Raw genomic sequence first — 15,359 nt, 5'->3', positions numbered from 1 at the left:
TGTGGAGCATTGCCTCCAGTGTGCCAGTGATTGGTGGCCACTGTGGGGACTGGGGTCTAGGAGGGGTGGGGTGTGCAGAACAGGGCATTACCTCACATGGGTAAGACCTGACCCGCCCCTTCATCCACACATGTGCCCAAAATGTTTTGAGACAGCATTCTCATCAAATCTCTCACAGGCGCCTGCTCCAAATAGCAGAGACTCTGCTCTGTACTGGCAGGGCATGGAAAATTTCCTCTTTCATCTCCTCTTTAAGTTTCTGGTGACCCTTTTTAATTTCCTCTTTTAAATTCAGGCAATCCTTGGTTAGTCTTTCCATGGACAAAACATAGACCTATAAAGGGGCAGAGATAGTTTCTTCATATTTATGAAGTTTGCCAACCATAATGTACAATTTTTGTTCTCCCTCCTTCAATGACATCACTTCCAAGGAGTTGGCATATGGTGCCCGTGCATGCTGTACAAATTTCTGCCACGTGCTTCCTGTATACTGGACACTATCTGAATTATTAGGAAATTACTCGATATGTGTGTAGTGGGCTGACCTGGGCTAGATGCCAGGCACCCACCAAAGCAGCTTTTTCACTCCTCTCCGTGTTGCTGTTGTATTGAGGACGGGTGAATAAAGCAATATATAGACTCTAAGGTCTCAGAAGGCAAAATGCAAAGTTTATTAGAAACCACACATTCTTTTTATAGACAGTTACGATAAAGGCGGACCTGATTGGCCCTTAATGAACACCCTTCACACCACTGACTAACTAGGAACAACCCCCCTCTTGTAAACATTTTACAAGTTCAAAACACCAGCTGTAGGATTATTTTAATTCTTCCTCTGAACTTTCTCAAAACTTCCCAGAGAAATGTCTGGGAAAGTTTACATGACTTTCTTCTCTGACCAGTTCTCAGCATCCACATCTCTGCACCTGGACCTGCAGAGAAAATTTCTGCAGACAAAATTTAACAAAAGGTTCATGTGTTGAGATAAGGACCAGGAAAGATCATTCATCAAATACCATCATGGGCAAAACAGGCTTGAATTAGAGATATGAAATGAATTTATTACTAACAAAATGAGAGCAGGATAATGAGAAATAAAATAAGCCCTTAAAAACACCTTCCCCCTACCCCTCCATCCTTCCCAGCTCTTCCTTGTGGAGTCCCTGGAGGGGCTTCTCCTAAGTTACACCCCATTGGCTCCTTCCCCTGTTCCTATGCCTGAACATAGGTGTTCCTGAGGCTCTCCCTCCCTTTTCCCTGATTGGGCCTCACCTTGATGCTGCCTGGAGACCAAGGTCATCTGGGAGGCCCCTGGGGGAGAGAGCTGCACCTTGGGGGGGGGGTGTGTCTGAGGGGAGAACATCTCACCGAGCGGCTGAATTAAACATCTATGAATATTATGCAAAAGTCTTTTTTGCTTCTTTACCCTGGACTTTACTAGCAGCAATTCAAGCTGCAACAAATGGCACCCTGAACTTGGGGCCTCCGGATTAGTCTGAGACCTCTTCTCCTGGAAAACATCTGCACTAGACCACCCTGAGAATTTTCTTACCCCAGTGTGGTGAGTTTGAAATTTTAGTTCCTTCCTCCTTGTACTCTCGGGTGTTGGGAAGAGACTGGGCTAAGATGGAGACAACACTCACCCACGCATAACAAGAAGTTTACCTCTACCATAAAGAGTCTTTTCTTCAAGAAAATTTTTGCTTTTCAGAGGAGGAGTTGAAGTATTTTGTACAGTTGTTATTTAAGCATTTTCCTTATATTTCGCAGAACTTAGTCCTAACTGATGAATTCTTATGTTATAAATGATCAAATCGAGAGCCAAATTTATAAGAAAATTTAGCAATGATTTATTAGATTTTCAGCAAAACAGAATTTCGATCAGAAGAAAACCACCACAGCCTTGGGCAGCCTCAAACCCGGGATCGGCGCTGGGTGAACCAAGGGGGAGACTCTGACACTTTGGAGGTCAGATCCAGGTTCACCCAGTGCCAATCCCAGGTTCGACGCTGCCCGAGGCTGTGGTGGTTTTCTTCTGATCGAAATTCTGTTTTGCTGAAAATTTAATAAATCATTGCTAAATTTTCCTATAAATTTGGCTCTCGATTTGATCATTTATAACAATTTGGTGACAGCCTGAAGTGATTTGATACTGGGGTTCGGGACCCCCTTCCCACCCGGGAGGCGCCCCGCTGATTTCAGCAGCCCGAGAGGGATTGGGAGTCCGAAAAACCAATCAAATCCACAAAGAAAGGCAACCAGAGCCACAGCCAAGGGGGATAAAATGGGCTCAATTCTCGGGAAACTTGGAACGATCCAGAGGGATCTCCGAGACCCGAGGTCTTTTTCACTCGTAAAAATCAACGTGCATGAAGAAACCCACACAGGAAAAGGAACAGTGAGTATTGTGTGGTTGGGTGGAGTGTGATTGGGCGTGTGTGTGAGACGTGACTTTGTCACATGGCGAGTGCGGACCCCACGATCGCATTTCCACGATTCCGCGAGGAATGTAGTTGGTCACGGGTGAGGCGGAAGGCTTTGCCAGACACACACAAGACCCGGGGCTCAGGGGGAGCCTAGGGGGAAAACCTGTCACAGTTGGGATCAGGAGGTGAGAGATGAGCCTGGAAACTTCCAGGAATCCATCCACCTTCTGAAACCGGAGGAAACAGGTAAGGAAAAAAGCCCAAAAAGTCGGCAGAGCAGTTTGCTGTTCGACTGGGTCAGGCTGGCGGCTTTTTGTGAGCCGGAAAACCCAACATCGGAGAGAAAGACGGGACCCGCGACGGACGTCCCGGCGAAATGAGAGAAGGTAAGAAAAATCGTAACATTCCTTGAGAAAATGGGGTTGCGAAAGAGCAAACACAAGAGAAAAGCTCAGGAAAAACCCTCCCAAGTCCCTGGAAGAACTCTACCAGAGATCCCCAGAGATAGTTCCCTGGGGTGGATGCTGGAACACTGGGACGAAAACCCGCAGAGGGTGGGGAAGTCCAAGGAGAAAATGATCCATTTTTGTACAGAAAAATGGGGAGGGAGGGAGATTGGAAAATACGTGGTCTAGCCGATATTCGGCACGTTTGAAACCTGGACTTGTGAGTTTTTGTTTGACCACTTGGCCGGTCACAGCCCGCGGGATCCTGAGGAAATTGAATACACCAACATGTGGAGACATGCTTGTTTGGGCCTATACCCGGTACGAGCTCTCCGGCGCGCGGCAAAAGCGGGGAAGGAATGGGAACCATTGGAAAATCTTCCACCCCCTTACCTTGTGTCCCTGCGCAGGCACAAGTGTTGCCAGGGATGCATCCCGAGGTGGGGGCTTCTCAAGCCCAGGCAAGCACACTGCCGCCGCCACCGGAGCAGGCGGTGACATCCGCTTTCCCACGTGGCCACGCGGCGGCGGCACAGCCGCCGCTGCAGGCGTCTCCGAACATCGAGGAAAGAAAGGTAGACGTCTCTAGGGACATCTCTCCCCCAGCACGCCGAATGAGGTGGCGAACAAGGAGGGTGACCACGGGAAAGGGGACGAGGAGGAAAAACCTGGCATCTATCCCTTACGGGAGGTGCTGACATCGCCGGGGGTGATTGGATACGTACACACCCTGATTGACACCAGTGATGTGAGGGCATTCAAAAAGGAAATAGGAAAACTGATGGATGATCCTTTGGGGGTGGCGGAGAGGTTGGATGAGTTTTTGGGAACCAGCATATACACCTATGAGGATCTCCAAGCGATCTTAAGATCGCTGTTTAACAACGAGGAGAGAGACATGATCCGGCAAGCCGTGATCAAGGATTGGGAAAAATGGAACCCGAATGGGGGGGCTGGGGAGGAATGGTGGCCAAACCAGAAGCCGTCTTGGGAAGCCCAGATGGTCGAGGGGAGGCAAAAGATGATTAATTTAAGAAATATTGTTATTCAAGGCATTCGGGAGGCGGTTCTGAAGGGGAAGAACATGAGCAAAGTACTCAGAGAATGTCAGGGGAAAGATGAAACCTCCACAGAGTGGTTAGAATGGCTCCGGAAGGCTCTGAGAATGTACTCAGGAACAGACCCTGATTCCTCGGTAGGAATGGTGGTGTTAAAAACGCAGTTTGTGGCAAAATCTTGGGAAGATATTCGGAAAAAGCTAGAGAAAATAGACAGGTGGCAAGAGCAGGGGTTGCAGGAACTGCTGCAGGAAGCCAAAAAAAGGCTACATGCCAAGGTTTGGGTGACGGTAGTAAGGGAGGCACAGAAGCAGGAGCAAGGGAAAAATCCCGGCTCAAGGTGAGACTTTACAGCCCCGCTGTTCAAGATGAGGGAAAGATAGACCCGAGGGTGTGGTATGTTCGGGGGAAGCCGGAAGGCTGGACATAGAACCAATTCGGGTTGGAATTGAAAGACCAGAAGACCCAATATGGGTCAAACAATATCCCCTCTCCATGGAAGGGAGGAGGGGTTTGAAACCAGTGATTGATGAATTAATAAAGAAAGGTACACTGGAGCCGTGCATGTCAGCTTTTGGGGTTGTTGGGATATTGCCAGAAGTGGATTGAAGGGTACAGTGAGAAGGTGAAGTTTCTATATGAGAAACTCCCCATGGACCGGATCAAATGGACACAAAAAGACAAGGAAGAATTCAGGAGAGTCAAGGAGGCACTCACGGCAGCACCTATGCTGAGTCTCCCTGACGTGAGAAAACCCTTTCAGTTGTTTGGGGATGCTAGCAATCACACGGCATACGGGGTGTTGATGCAAGACTGGGTGGGGGTCAGGAAACCTGTGGGTTTTTTGTCTCGGCTTTTGGACCCAGTCAGCAGGTGTTGGCCCACTTGCTTGCAGGCAATTGTGGCTGTGGCTTTGCTAGTGGAGGAGGCAAAGAAGGTAACCTTCGGGGCACCTCTGGTAGTATTCGCACTACACAACGTGTGGGGCATACTACAGCAGAAAGCGAACAAATGGCTCACTAACGCAAGGTTGCTAAAATATGAAGCCATTCTGATTCACTCGGACGACTTGGAATTGAGAACTACCACTGTGCAGAATCCTGCGCAGTTTCTGTTTGGGGAAGCTGCAGAGAAGTTGGTTCATGACTATGTAGAGGTGGTCAAGTTGCAGACCCAGATCAGAGAGGATTTGGAGGAAGAAGAACTGGACGAGGGGGAGAAGTGGTTTGTGGACCGGTCAAGCAGAGTGATCGAAGGGAAAAGGAAGTCAGGATACGCAGTCGTGGATGGGAGAACGAGAAAGGTGATTGAGGCAGGTCCCCTGAATGCGAGCTAGTCAGCGCAAGCATGTGAAGTGTATGCAGTTCTGAGGGCATTGAAGGGACTGAAAGGGAAAAAGGGAACGATTTTTGCAGATTCAAGGTATGCCTTTGGGGTGGTTCACACATTTGGGAAAATTTGGGAATAAAGGGGGCTGATCAACATAAGAGGAAAGGGACTGACGCATGGGGAATTAATCCGGCAAATCTTAGAAGCTCTAAGGGGGCCAGAGGAAATTGCGGTGGTCCGTGTGAAGGGACACCAGGCAGGAATTCAGTTCCGGACCAGGGGGAACAACTTGGCAGACCAGGAGGCCAAAACCACAGTGTTGATGATGGTAAGTACCCCGGAGATCGAAAGGGAAGAGACCCCTGATGGTCCTCCTCAGCTCTCCCAAAAGGAGATCGAATGCTATGAAAAGATCGGAGGAAAATTGAAGGAGGGAAGTGGAGGTTACCTGATGGGAGGGAACTAGTTTCCAGAGGTTTTACCAGAAGTATTTTGCGGAAATTGAACCAGAAAACGCATTGGGAGGGCAGAAGCCCTGGCAGAGCGATTTCTGAAATTTTTCGGGTGCAAGGGAATTTATGAATTGGCAAAACAAGAGGTACAAGGGTGTTTGATTTGTCAAAAGGTAAACAAATCAAGGGCAAAAAAGGCTGCCCTGGGGAGTTGCCCCATTGCGTACCAACCATTTGAAAGAATCCAAGTTGATTTCACAGAGCTGCCAAAAGTGGGCAGGTTCAAATTTGTTCTGGTAATTGTGGACAAATTGACTCATTGGGTAGAAGCCTTCCCCAGCTCTCGGGCAACAGCCCAGACCGTGGCCAGAAAATTGTTAGAAGAAATTGTACCCCGTTATGGGGTGGTGAATTGCACTGATTCAGATCAAGGAACACATTTCACATCAAGGGTTCTTAAGCAGATGGCTGATGCACTGGGCATCCGATGGGAGTACCACACTCCGTGGCACCCCCAGAGTTCAGGACAAGTGGAAAGAATGAATCAGACTTTGAAGGCACAGTTATATCTAAATTAATTTTAGAAACTAAGATGTCCTGGCTGAAGTGCCTGCCTTTGGCACTGCTTAATATCCGAACCATGCCTCACTCAGAGACGAGGCTTTCACCATTTGAAATGCTATATGGAATGCCATATAGACATGGAATGCTGGTGGGACACCCCAGGTTTGAGGATGGTCAGATTCAACCATATCTGGTTGCAATCAACAGGAATTTGCAGGAACTCCGAACGCAGGGAATAGCGGCCCAGAGTGCTCCTCTGGGGTTCGCTATTCACAAAATCCAACCAGGTGACAAAGTGTTTGTGAAAGTATGGAAAGAGATGCCGCTCTCTCCTCACTGGGAAGGTCCTACTCTTGTGCTCCTGACAACAGACACGGCCATTCAGACAGCGGAGAAAGGCTGGGTGCACACGTCTAGAGTGAAGAAAGTTGAAGCGCAGAAGGAAGCACCCAAGTGGAGGGTTACTTCTTCCCCTGCAGATTTGAAGATCAGACTCCAAGGTCCTTGTAAATGACCGACGGCAAGCGGATAAGTTGTATACTGTCAGATTGTGTACGCTATCCGTTTGTACACTTTAAGTGTGAATATTGTCAAGGGGTTTTTTGTCATTCATTGTAGAATGGGACAGAGGCCAAAGGGACTGTGTACCCAGTGTTTAGAGGAGGAGCTTGAATTGACTGACCGTATCCTGACCTTAGCCACCAATTTCGGGATCATTGATTTGGACTCTCAGGAGTGGTTCCGCATTTTTCAAAATGGGGTGCGTGGGAAGCTTAGATCTCAAGCAGAAATCTTGGATGTGGAGTGCCGGAAATCCATCAGGGTGCCGTGCAGTTCTGATGCAATCAGAGTGTCGCGGTGGGGCACCTTTAAGAGGAGGTATGCGGCTATGTCCGAGGGCGTCTTCCCTGAAGGATACTCCTGCTGCCGCGAAGATGGTCTTCCTCACCGCTGGTGGCACCCCAGGGGGTGGAGGCAAAGGCAGAGGACTACGCCTCGTGGGAATCTTGATTGGCCTGAGCCTAGCTGTGTGCAGGACGCAGAGTCTGCGCACTGAGGTCCCAAGGAAAGGTGGAAGCAACAGCTCTGTGGACAAATGCAGAAAGTGCACTCAGGTGGTCCCAGTCGCAGGGTACGGGGGACACTCAGCATACCAAGCCCCAAAAGAATGTCTCAGGAGAACTGGCAGGTACTGTTGGAGGAATGGCACTTGGGTAAAATTATGTGAATTGGAGATTGGGACTTGGTGTATCAGTCCAGAGGCTGGGCTAAGGAATGGGCAGTCAAGTGAATATAAGCATCAAATGAAGAAACAAAGCGTGGAACCGATGTCAATCCCCATGTGTAACCAATGTAACCAAACCATGTGGGTCGGGGGGAAGACAGAATCTATCTTTATTGCATATCACTAGGTGAACCCATTGTGCTATGACAATGCAAGGTTGGGAATATGCATGATGAATGGGAAAATGTATTGGATGGTGAGAAATGCTAAATTTGACAGAAAATTTACCTTGAACAAAGACCCACTCATATTGGACCTGGCACCAGCTAATGATGACAGGGTGTGCCTGCAATATGATCGGGTTGTTTTTTTCACAAAAAAAAATAAAAATTACAAGGATCCTGAGGGGAGAATGAGGGAGATAACTCAGGAACTGAGCAGAAGGGAGTCAGAAATTAGGAAGAAAAGAGTTGAACAGGAGAGATTGACAGGAGAGATTGAAAACATTGGGCGAACAGTATAAAATGCTGGAAAAACAATATGCTGATGGGGAACTACCTTCCCCAGACAGGAACCTGTCACAGACATCTTTCATGAAAAATCCTTTCTTAGGATTTTTCCTTGTGAGAAGCTGCAGTTTCAGCAACCAAAGTAAACAATGGTTATCTGCTGCTGTGGAATGCAACAGGTAGACCCATGATTGGTCTCCTGTGGGTGTTTGGATTTCTTGACCACTCATGGCAGAGCTGGCTCTTGCTCTGTCTGAGACACAGATCTTTGTTATTCATTCTTGTCTATTCTTAGCTTAGCTAGCTTCTGAAGAAACCTTTCCTTTCTATTGCTTTTTAGTATAGTCTTAATGTAACATATATCATAAAATAATAAATCAAGCCTTCTGATCATGGAGTCAACATTCTCGTCTCTTCTTCATCCTGAAAACCCTTGTGACCATGGTCACAGGAACCTGTTCATTGATTTGATGCAAGAGATTGCAACTGAATTGGGATTGTCAAATTGTTGGATTTGTGGGGGGCTGAAGTCTGCAGAGAAATGGCCTTGGAAAGGGGAAGGTTTGGCTCCAGAACAGCTTCTGAAATGGGACAATCCAAGGGTCTCAAAATTGGCACAGAGACCTGAGGGATGGATCTTGGATCAAAGGGTGATTGGAACAATCTGCATCAGTCGGGAAGGAAGGGAGTACACTGAGATGGTGGGATACACTCCTTGTGTATCTACCCTGACGGTGAACTCAGACACAAGAGGCAAGGTCTGGCAACCAGCATTTCCTTTGGGGTACTGGAGCCAGAGGAATGGGACAAATTGCGAATGGGACAAATTGTGAATGGGACAAAAGAATGGGATTGTGCTGGGTCAAAAATCCAGGAGCCAACCCTTTTCAATCCTTGGAGGGCATGAGGGAATACTGGGGAGACCCAGGAAAAATAAATATTAAATGGAAAGCCCCGGATGGAATTTACTGGATCTGTGGAAAGAAGGCATACAGTGAGTTACCCCAAGGTGGAAGGGATCATGCACTTTAGGCATGATCCGGCCGGTGTTCTTTACCCTCCTGAGGACAAAAAGTAATCTACTAGGGGCTCCGTTATACGAGACGCTGAGAAGGGAGAGAAAAAGCCTGAAAAAGATGATACCAGTGAGAAGTGGTAAACAAACCTGGGGGGAGGAAGAGTGGCCAGCGGCAAGAATAATTGATTATTATGGACCGGCCATGTGGGCCCAGGATGGAAGCTATGGGTATAGGACTCCAATTTATCTACTGAACAGACTGATTAGGCTGCAGGTAATGATGGAAATTGTGTCGAATCACACCTCTGAGGCCCTGGATTTACTTAGTCGGCAGCATACCCAGGTGCGGGCTTTTGTGTACCAGAATCGAATAGCTTTAAACTATTTGCTGGCTGAGGAAGGGGAAGTGTGTGGAAAATTCAGTGAATCAGAATGTTGTATTGAGAACGATGATTATGAGGAAACCATAAGAGGTTTGGCGGCCGAAATCAAAAAGGCGTCCCATGTCCCTGTTCAAAAATGGAACTCAATTTTACAGTCTTCATGGTGGGACAAATTATTTGATGGGGCGTGGTGGAACAAAGTGATGTTTCTTGTGCTCTGTTCAGTAGCTGGAATCCTATTCCTCCCTTGTCTAATTCCATGTTTCATCAGACTGATCCACTCCGTGGTCCAGGGAATGCAAATTGCAATAGTTCCCGTGGATTCGGAAGGAGCTTCCGGAGGCAACGCATCTAAGATCATGCAGTTGGGAGAAAGAAAGTATGCCAGCAATGCTGCAGAGTCATTGGCATGTTCGAAAATCCGGCAACTGTGAAAATTAACAATGTGGTGTATCAGGGCATCCCACAAGGGGAGTACCTAATAGTGTAAAGGAGTACTTTGTTTGTGAGGAACCCTTAATGGTGATGGGTAGATGTAGGAAATTAAAAATTTAGCAATTTAGCATGAATTAAATTGGTGAAATAAATGGGGAGAGATTGTAGTATATGGTAGAGATAATTCATGCTATTTATGTATAAAATATTGTAAAAATCCAAGCTATGTCTTTTGACCACCCCGGCTGGGAGCAGAGTCTTATTTTTATTCAATTAGTTCCCGGACAAAGTTAAGATAATATCGAGCCTGTTAACCTATGAATGGATGGAACCTTCCTGAGCCATGATCACTGACTTCCCTGGAATGTCTGGGCCACTCAAGAGTGATCTGCTCATTGAAGATTGCATCTACTACCCGGCACCACCCTTTACATGTGAATACCGACTCCTCCGGAGTGCTTTGACATCATCTAGACACCTGGAACCAGACTTTTGTCTACCTCTGCACATGTATGGCCCCAGCTCTGAATGTGAAGGGACACAAAGGAACATTTGGTCATTTCTGCCCCAGGCAGAATAAACTGTATATAAGCTCGCTGCGAGAAGCAGTCGGGGTGAACCAAGGGGGAGACTCTGACACTTTGCAGGTCAGATCCAGGTTCACCCAGCGCCAATCCCAGGTTCGACGCTGCCTGAGGCTGTGGTGGTTTTCTTCTGATCGAAATTCTGTTTTGCTGAAAATCTAAGAAATCATTGCTAAATTTTCTTATAAATTCGGCTCTTGATTTGATAATTTATAACACTTAGAAGTACTTTATGAAAGGTCAAGAGCTAGCACAGAACTGCGTTCTTTATTGAGTATGATGATAAAATGTGCTGTGAGTCTTGGGGATGAACACCAGCTGAAAACCCCTCCTCCGTGTTCCCCTCTTCGTGCCACTGCAACCCCTCCCCTGTCACGGGGAGGGACTCCCCCAGGTTCTCCCGTCTGTATTCCTGCGGCCCAAGATGGTGGAGACTGCATGGCAGGGGTCGTGGGGTCTCCCCTTCCGCCCTCTGGTCCCCACGCCTTCTCTGACAGATGCGTTTACCTCAGTTGCTATAGCACCGCAAGACGTAGTCCAGGTGACTAGAGTCGTAGCCCCTCGCACAGGGCTGCCGCCGCTCCGTGCCCCGCTGCGGCTCTCCCCCCCCCCCCCCCCCCCCCGCGGAAAACCCGCGGCCGCCCCGCCGGCGCTCAGCAAGGCCAGAGCGAGCCAACCGATATGCGCTGTCCAGTGGTCCTTCGGACCGAGGGTGGGCGAGTGAGACCAGTGGGCCTGGGGCGCCGCTGTCGCGGGGCAAGCAGACAGCCCCGCTGGGGGATGACTCAGAACCGCAGTCCTGGCAGCGAAACCACCACCCCCCACCCACCGTCACTGCTCTGAGAGCCCCGCACTGGCAGTGCCCACAGGCATCAGCTGAGACAGACCCCTGGGAGGGGGCCGGGCCTGAGCGCGGCCGCCAGCACCGGGAGCTGAATGCACTTCGCTCAGCAGCGCACCAGCACCAGCAACGCATCCGGAAACACCAACACAAACCCACTGGCAAAGGTAAAAAAGTCCTTGCCGTGAACGTTTTGGGGACAGTAAAATGGTTCAATGTAAAAAACAAATACGGTTTCATAACCCAAAATGATAACAAAGAAGATGTGTTTGTTCATCAGACTGCTATAAAAAAGAATAACCCCAGGAAATACCTCCACAGTCTAGGAGATGGAGAAATTGTGGAATTTAATATAGTACAAGGAAGAAAAGGCCCCCAAGCAGCCGATGTGACAGGACCTGGTGAAGTTCCAGTGCAAGGTAGCAAACATGCACCAGACTACAAACCTGCAAAATATTATCTACATCATAGAAGTCCTCCACACTCCTACCAAAGAAATAGAACCCAAAACCAACAGCCATCAAGCCCCAGCAACAGCCTAAAAGCAAGAAGAGCACAGAACACAGGCGAGCTGTCCTGCATCCAAAAGCCCATGTCGATAATGAAAGAACCTTCCAGTCCGAGAAGTCTCACTTCTTCTAATACCCTTTCCCAATTCCTGTGGCCTTCCTGCCCCCCTCCCACTTTCCCCTTTTCCTTTCCATTGTCCTATTACCCCTTTTTTATGTTCCTACAAATTCCTACCACCCTTTCCCCTCTCCCATGGTCTCCCTCCACTAATCCCTTTCCCCAAAGTTCCTTCATAATACCAGAGGGAGCGTGATTAGGAAGGAAAGAAAGGAAAGTTTCCCTAAAGTAAACATCTTTTTCTTAAAGTAATGATTTCTATTTGGAGTTTCCAACAGGCACACCACCACCTACACTACCTTGTGCAGAGTCTATCACAGCTGACCACTTTACCACAGGAGACAGAGAAACAGCCCCTGCTGAAGAAACCTTCTCCTGACTCAGTTTCCCGAAAAACCATGCTAAGAAAACCCTGCATCCCTCCTGCCAGCTCTAAGACACTCCAGAAAATCTGTTTGGACATTGGAGACTCAGAATTGTTTGCATTTTGAAAATTGTCTTATTGGCGCTTTTGATTGTTTTTGTCATTTTGTGTTAATTGAGTTGATCCTTCAGAGAAGCTTTCTTAATAATATAAAAAATAGGGAGTTGTGGCGGCCCTGGAGGGGCTTCTCCTAAGTTACACCCTATTGGCTCCTTCCCCTGTTCCTATGCCTGAACATAGGTGTTCCTGAGGCTCTCCCTCCCTTTTCCCTGATTGGGCCTCACCTTGATACTGCCTGGAGACCAAGGTCATCTGGGAGGCCCCTGGGGGAGAGAGCTGCACCTTGGGGGGGGGGGTGTGTGTCTGAGGGGAGAACATCTCACCGAGCGGCTGAATTAAACATCTATGGATATTATGCAAAAGTCTTTTTTGCTTCTTTACCCTGGACTTTACTAGCATCAATTCAAGCTGCAACCCTTCCTCCTACCCCAGCAGCACAAGAAGGCAGGGAATAGGGGTTATGGTCAGTTCATCACCAGAGGCTTCTCCTGCTGCTCAGGGAGAGTAGTTGATCCCCTGCTGTACCATGGGGTCCCTGCCATGGGAGACAGTTCTCTGCGAACTTCTCCACTGTGACTCCATCTCATGAGCAACAGCTCTCTGTGAACTGCTGCAACTGAGTCGATCCCATGGGCAACAGTCCTCCCAAAACTGCTGCAGCAAGGGTCACTCTTCCATGGGGTGAAGTTTTTCAAGGACAGACAGCTCCAGCATGGGAGTAAGGCCCCTCTCTCTGTGGGTCTCCCAGAGCATCACAGCCTCCTCTCAGGCATCCATCTGCTCTAGTGTGGGGCTCCATAGGCTACAGGTAGATTTCTGCATCCCCATGGACCTCCATGGGCTTCAGGGGGACAGATGCTTCACTATGGTCTTCACCACAGCCTGCAGAGGAATATAATCTCCGGTACCTGGAGCACCTCTTCCCCTTCCTTCTTCACTGACCTTGGTGTCTGCATAGTTGTTTCCCTCACATGTTCTCACTCCTGCTCTTCTCTGGATGGAAAATTATAACTGCACAACAACTTTTGTTTTTATTTCTTCTTAAATATGTTATCACAGAAAGGTATTACCAGCATTTCTAATTGGCCCAGCCTAGGCCAGTGGCATGTCCATCTTTGGAGCCACCAGGGATTGGCTCTGCCAGACACTGAGGAAGCTTCTAGCAGCTTCTCACAGAAGCCACCCCTGCAGCCCCCCCTTGCTACCAAAACCCAGACCATGCAAAACCAATACATTGTGAGAAGGTTATCTCCAGTGCAGCTAATTCTCTCAGGCACCGAATGCCTTGCTCCATGATGTTTCACCTGTCTTGGTGCACTGAAAAGTCAGCTTTGCAAGGGTATTTTTCCCTCACACTTGACAGGCGTCACCTCCAGAGGCTGAGAGTTTATGGTCTTTTCCAGATTCCCTGGTCAATGCCTGTATCCCAGGACAGGGATCCCAGTTGCTTGGTTTCATTACAATCTAGTGTCATACCATCAGCTGTGACATCCCAGCATCAGAGCAGCCAGGTCAATAGGGGCTCACCTGGTTGATGGCTGTAATCTTTCCACATATTGTGCAGCTCACCTGGGTATATGAACTGGGGGATTATCTCTGGCCCTGCCTCTTCCTCCTGTTGTGAGGGCCCTGCTTCCTCTTCATCCATCACTAAGTGAACTGATTTGGTCATGGATTTCTTCTTCTTAGGTATAGGGGCAACTGCTACTAGCATGGGTTGTTCCTCTGGTTCAGCTGCAGTTTGAGTGGCCACAGTGCCTGTTGCTCTGCTTTCCTCTTCCTTCCCCTGAGGGTGCTGTACAGTAATGAATAATATGTGAGAAGAAGTAGTCAGGGCCCAGCACATTGCATAACTTTGCACCTCTCTGCAACTGCCACAGCAATTTTTTTTTCAAATATTCTGCCATGTTATCAGGGTCCTGTATTTGTTCAGGGATGGACTTCCAAATCATTGGAACAGAATACTCCTCCAAAATGTTATAGATACATATTATAATATTGGCTTTTCACAAATATTAAAATGGATTTTATATGTGTGATGTTAAAGTAACTTTGTTATAAAGATATAGTTTGTATTTCTGCTGTTAATTAAGCTTAGACATAGTAGTGAAATAACTATGCTTGTGTTAAAATGTCTGCCTGAATGGGATACCATCCAATGAACATAGGATGAGGACACCTGCTACAGATATGCCAGCTATCAGCACTCATCCTCTGAAGAAAGCATGGACCAAGGCCCAAACTGGAAGTGATAAGGAGAAGGAGCCAAAATCACAGCCAGGAAACACGCATGCTCTAAAAAGGTGGACCCGAGGAGGGGCCATGTAAAATAGTTCCTGGAAAATGTAAACTAGTTTATGGATATGCATAAGGATCTATGAATATGCAACAGGCTGATGTAAGGGAAAAGGTATTTAAGGGGTATCCCTGAAGGTAACAGTGTGGTCTTGGCTAAGTGCCAAGATGGACCCGGCCGCCCGGCTGTAATAACCTTTGATTTATGGTCCTTGTCTCTTATCGTCCTTTAATAGACTTTTCAAATTTTCACAGGAGAGTGAACCTGTTTTTCACAAAAAGCTGGCCCATTTTCTCCCACATTCCATGCCACTAAGGACTACCCACCCCCAGGGCAGGTCTCTGGACAACTTCCAGAGAAATCTCTGTCTTGACTCTAAATAGGGTGTAGACGGCACTGAGACCTGGCAGACTTAGCAACAAGAACATGCTTTCTTTAACATACAAAAGTAATTAAAATTTCTCAAAATCTGTTGTAGCAGACCTGAAGGAGAAGTGGGAGAAAGGTTGTGAAAAATCATCCTCTCCTGTTCCTCCCACAGGTTGGGAATTATTATTAATCAATTCCCAGAGGTAGCAGCCAAGGCTAGGACAGGCAAACAACAAATATACATCCCAAATGACGCTCATTGCCCTTGATGTTATCACATCATAAACTGATGTCACACAGTATATCAACAGAA

This window comes from Agelaius phoeniceus, chromosome W, assembly GCF_051311805.1.
Source record: "Agelaius phoeniceus isolate bAgePho1 chromosome W, bAgePho1.hap1, whole genome shotgun sequence".
Taxonomy (NCBI): Eukaryota; Metazoa; Chordata; class Aves; order Passeriformes; family Icteridae; genus Agelaius; species Agelaius phoeniceus.
Note: the sequence above shows the minus strand (reverse complement) of the source record.